We start from the raw sequence: 6000 nt of genomic DNA on the forward strand, positions 1-6000 counted from the left end.
AAAAGATTCCAAGATTGAAAAGAAAACCGTCATAATGGTTAATAGAAGAGAACCAACCGACGGTGTTGCATCCGTTGTTATGAGTAAGTTTCTTTGTTGGTTTATGATTTTTTGGATTTAGGGGGATTTGGGTTTATGGTTTTTTGGATTCCTCTGTTGAAATATGTTGCATTCGCATTGGATTTATGCACTGTGTATGTTTATATTCAATGAGTTTATAATTTTTTTTGTTGGATTTTGTTTAAAAAATTGCTTAAGGTTTATGATTTTTTTTTTGTATTAAAGTGTATGACAGGTTTGGATTTATTTGTTGAAATATGATTATTGTTTGTATCAAAGAGTATGGCAGGTTTGGATTTCTTTGGTTATTGTCTGTCATGTGTGTCGAAACCATTTTTTGAAAACAAAAATTAGTTATCGACTTTAAAAACAAAAATTGGAGTCGCCACCGATCTTTTATTGAGGTGTGATTGGCTCACCTTAAAAACGATTTTGGTCTGCAAAATTTGAGAAAGCAGGTTCAGGGGTCAGTTACGCACGAGGAAGGGTTAGCACCCTCGTAACGCCCAAAATTTGTACCAAATTGATTATTTAATGTCTTAGTGTCGAGGGTTAAAAAGATTTTTAAAAAACTCAAATGATGAAATTTTAAAAAGATATTCAATTGTTTAAGTCAGACGAAGAAATCGTGACCCAATACATTAGAGTACAATTTCTCAAAAATCCCCGAACTTTGAATATTGCTTTTGTTTTATAAGAAAATCTTCATCTCGAGAAAGCAATATGTCATGCCCAATACATTAGGACATAACATGTTGAATTCCCGAAAATGATTTTTATATTTATGTGTTTTGAAAAAGATATTCTCGATTATTTAGGGTTAACATGGAAAATTGAAACCCAATACGTTAGGGCTCAATCTTCTCGAAAATCCCAAATATCGAATATTGTTTTATTTTAAAAGGCCTTTGAACAAAAATGATTTTAATGCTTTAATGAAACCAAATATATTTTCTTTACAAGTATGATAAAATGTTAATAAACAACATGAAACAAATACTTTAATTTAAATCATATATATGTATATGTATTTACAAAATATGTATATATATAAGTATAATATATAAGTAAATTTTGAAAATATGTGTATGCATATATTAAAATACATATACATAAGTATACATATATAAAATAAATAAATAAAATGAATGAAATATATAAAAAACTTATAATGATTTTTTTAAAAAAAGAAAAAAAGTATATATATTATAAAAATGCATGTACATGTGCATGAATTATAAAATAAGGAAAATGTTTATAAAATGTGAATGTATATATATATATATATATATATATATAAAAGGTTATGAAAATAAATTAATAATAAAATATATATGTAAAATATGTTCATGTATTTATAGAAGTTTAAAAATATGTATATATATTAATATAAAAAAATGCGTGTGTATTAATATAGAAATAATAATAATAATAATAAGAGCAATAGTAAAAATAATTAATTTAATAATAAAATAATTAATAACAAATAGAGGACCAAATCAGAACTTTAGGGAATTTTTAGGTAAACATTTGAAATAAAAAAAATGGGGACTAATTTGAATGTGCAAACAATAAAAAGGGACCAAAAAGAAAAATATTCCTGCCCTTCAAAACGCAGCATTTTGCGTAGGACTTAAATGAAATAAAAGCAAAATTTTTGGGCAAAATTGAAAAAAAAAAAAAAACTTGATTACAAAGTGATAGAAAATCGGAAGGGCTAAAAGTGAAATTAGCCCCTCCATTAAGAAACGCACGGATCTTGGAACCGGGTCGGGTTGGCACGCGGGTATGGCCTATACAGCACCGTTTTGAGGCCACTGAAACAGGCCCTAAACGGCGCCGTTTTGTACCTATTATAAAATCAACTTTTTTTTAAAAAAAAAACCTTCATTTTCTGCCATTTTCTTCAAAACAAAACTGATGAACCCTAGCTTTCTCTGTCACGGTTCCAAATTTTAGCTGCCGCCATCGCTCCAAACCCCGATTTTGGCCTGGCCTCCAAGTGCAACGGAAGAATAAGCCTCGGCCTTCAGGTAAGCGTTCTTTGCTTTTTATTATTTTTTTAAAATATGAAATAGAGATAAAAAATGAAGAAAAAAGAAAACTCGAAGTGGGAAAAAAAACCAAACAAATCACCTTCAAAAATCTATTCGATTATCTCTTTTTTGTATTTTCAATTTTTTTTGATACAATATTCGTAACCCCCTTTACAAATGCCTCAATCGGTTTTTATAACCGAACCCTAGAGAAGAATAAAAAATAATAAAAATCCCTTAATTTTTGCTATATTTTCTGCTATCTCTACTGTTCGTGGCTTATTGCAAGTACCACTGGCGAGAGGTCCTGCACAAAGGCTGCTGAACGTGGGCGATTCTTTATGACGTGGGCGATTCTTTCGCGACGTGGAGTACGCTGTGATTAATTTGTTTGCTAACCCTTGAGGGTTTCTGCATTTGTTTAATTTGGGCCGGTGTTAGGGTTTGTAATGGTTTGGGCCTTATTGGGCCAATTGGTTAATGAGTTTAGGTTATTTGTAAAAATGGTTGTTTATTTATTTGGTCCCTGGCTTAAAATTGGGTATTACAGTTGCCCCCTCTTTACTCGTTGTCGTGTAACGGGAACGGAGCAAAGACTCTAAAAATGACCAATTTTGCCCGGTCGTGTTGGACCTTGGTGCTCTTCTTTTTCAAGTAGCCTCATTTCATCCTACTGCATATTCAGAGGTATAGGAATTGGTGCTTCGATCCACTCCACTGCAACGTCAGGGAGATAGGACTTGTACCTTGTAGCTTCTCAAAAGAACAAAATTTGCTATCTTTAGTCTGCTCCACTGCAACTTCAGGGAGATAAGACTTGTAGCTTCAACTTATTTTGCTGCAACATTAAAGATAAGTCTGATGAGATCTGCTCTACTGCAACTCATAGAGATAAGATCCGTTTTTAATCCGCTCCACTGCATCTTCAGGGAGATAGGATTATTTTCTTCAATTTACTCCACTGCAACTTCAGGGAGATAAGATTGGATACAATCTGCTCTTCTGTAACTTCAGAGAAGCTAAGATCTAATGTTAATCCGCTCCACTGCAACTTCAGGGAGATAGGATTATTTTCTTCAATCTGCTCCACTGCAACTTTAGGGAGATAAGACTGGATGCGATCTACTCTTCTGCAACTTTAGAGAGATAAGATTTGATTTTAATCCGCTCCACTGCAACTTCAGGGAGATAGGATTATTTTCTTCAATTTGTTTAACTGCAATGTCGGGGAAACAAGATTCGCCGTCGTGACTTCAATCTGTTCCACTGCACCACCAAGAAGGTAAAATTCGTCGTTGTGGCTTCAATATATTTAACTACAATGTCAGGGGAACAAGATTCGCCATCGTGACTTCAATCTATTCCCCTACCGCTAGGGAAGTAAGATTCACTGTTGTGGCTTCAATCTTTTTAATTGCAATGTTGGGAAACAAGATACGCCGTCGTAGCTTCAATCTGTTCCACTACACCGCCGAGGAAGTAAGATTCGCCGTTGTGGCTTCAATCTTTTTAATTGCAATGTCGAGGAAACAAGATCTGCCGTCGTGGCTTCAATCTGTTACACTGTAATGCCAAAGAGATAAGATTCGCTGCCCACAGTTTCAATTCGCTCCACTTCAGCTAATTCAAGCCTTAACGCTAGGGAGATAAGATTCGCCGTCGTGGCTTCAATCTGCTTCGCTACAATGCCAGGGAAGTAAGCTTCGCCGTTTTCAACCTACTCCACTGCTGCTCAAGGAGACAAGGCTGGTATCTTCGATCTGCTATTTTCAACCTACTCCACTGCTGCTCAGGGAGATAAGGCTGAAGTTTCACCGGCTTGTTCTCTGGGAAACATGTCCTGTATAATTCAATTTATGAACTTAATTATGCCTAGTGATTAGGATGTCATGATCAAAATGAATCAAATGCTCCTAACTAGACGTGTATGAATGACATTTGAATGAATGTAGAATATTATTTTTTTTCTGAAAATGATCCCGCTTAGGTTATCATTACTCAAAATTTATTAAGACTTTATCACTGACGTGTTATAACGCCTTTTTCCTCGGCTGGCCTCTCCAAAGAAACACTTGATCAGATTGCCCCCACTGTAAACTTCAAAGTTCAATATACTGGGATGCAAAATTTGTACCATCTTTCTCCCGCTGTAACCCAAGGGTAGAAAAATCTGGCCTTTTCTCAATCCTCTCCTATCGCAATTCAAGGATACAGAATGTGAAGCTCTTTGGTCTTTTATTCCAATCTCAGGGTGTCATACCAAATGCCTATGCACGAATAAATGATTCTCTTCTCCAAGGATACCCCTTTTTATTGCTTGGTGATTATTTCTTGCTTGTTCATCTAAGCCTTGTCACCAACCTGTCATCTTGTCATTTTGTTCAATCAATGTTTTTGACAACAAAATCCAAAAAAGCAAGTCCTAATTAGACTCTTCCTTCTCAGATTTCCAACCTTTAAACCTGGTGTGTTCTAAACAATAGTCCCGTTTTAGGTTACTGTACTATTTAGAAACTTCTAGAGTAATATGCAAAACTTCATTTGTGAAAGTTTTATTGATCTATTAATCATTATTCCAATGCAACATGCTTGTAAAAGATCATAACAATGATAAAAATAGAATTGATTTGGGAGCATAGCTCGAAATGAATAGAATATCAAGGATAGTAAAAATAAAAGAAGAATGGATTGGGAACACGTATATTGAAAAAGAATGAAGTATTCCAAGAACAAACAATTCAATATAAATTGTATGAAAACCAAGTGCCCCAGATATCGCAGCTTGAACTTCTCTGTACAAACTTGCTGAAGACCATTCTGAGTTTGACATGTGTTTAGGAGATCTACAGTACTCTGTCGATGCCCCAAGATGTAGCATACCATTTCCTGCTGATTCAAGTATAGCAAGATCACCGCATGCCTCATTCTAATCAATATTTGAGCTCCTCTGATCACCTCATGCCCTATTTTGATCAATATTTGAGCCATTCTGATCACCTCATGCCCCATTTTGATCAATATTTGAGCCGCCCTTTTTGGGTTTTCAACTCAAATCCACTCTTGGTCACAAAGCGCCCTTTACGGCTTTTCGTCTTGGCCTCTCCTTTTTCTTTACTTTTTTTTTTCCTTTTTTTATCATTCTTATTTTTTATTTTTTATTTTGATTTTGATTTTTCCTGATTTTTTATTTTTTGATTTTTTGATTTTATTTTTTCAGATTTTTCTTTGATTAAATCTGAACTCATAGGATTTAGACAAGTCCTGGTTATCCATTTCGATTAGAATCAATGATTTTTCAGATAAAGTCTTCCACATAAGATCTTCTATTTTCATTTTGTACGCAAAAGATCTTCTTAGGTTTCTCTTATAAAGTCTTATGAGACGAAAATCTTCGGATCTTTCTCTTCAATTAGGATAAAATCCAACAAAAATACGGAGAGATGGCAACTCGACTTCAATGGGCAAAGCTATGATAAGTCAAAGAGAAAGGCATTGCCCCAGTAAAGCATCGTTCATGATGTTTACCTTTAACAAACTGCAAATTTCTGATATCGTACTGCTATTCAGATTACAATGTCAATGCTTAACCCGGGCATATCTTGGTATGACCATGCGAAGACATCTTTGAGCTTTTGAGGTCACTCAACAAATTTTTGCTTTGTTTCTTCGGTTATGCACGTTCTCTTAAGGTCACAATCTCTATTGTCTCATCATAAGTTAGAATTTCATTTCTGCTCTACCATCCTCAACAAGTCTGGAGATGGGCTACAATCTATGTCATCTTCAAAGTCATGAGATCCCTCTAAACACATGTCTTGCTCAAAAGGAGATCCTGAGTCTGTAACAGCGTCACTCATGTCGTTGATATCCAGGGACCTATTGTAGGTACCAAAGAATGTATGAA

The sequence above is a fragment of the Gossypium raimondii genome, chromosome 1 (assembly GCF_025698545.1).
Source record: "Gossypium raimondii isolate GPD5lz chromosome 1, ASM2569854v1, whole genome shotgun sequence".
In the NCBI taxonomy this organism is placed as follows: domain Eukaryota; kingdom Viridiplantae; phylum Streptophyta; class Magnoliopsida; order Malvales; family Malvaceae; genus Gossypium; species Gossypium raimondii.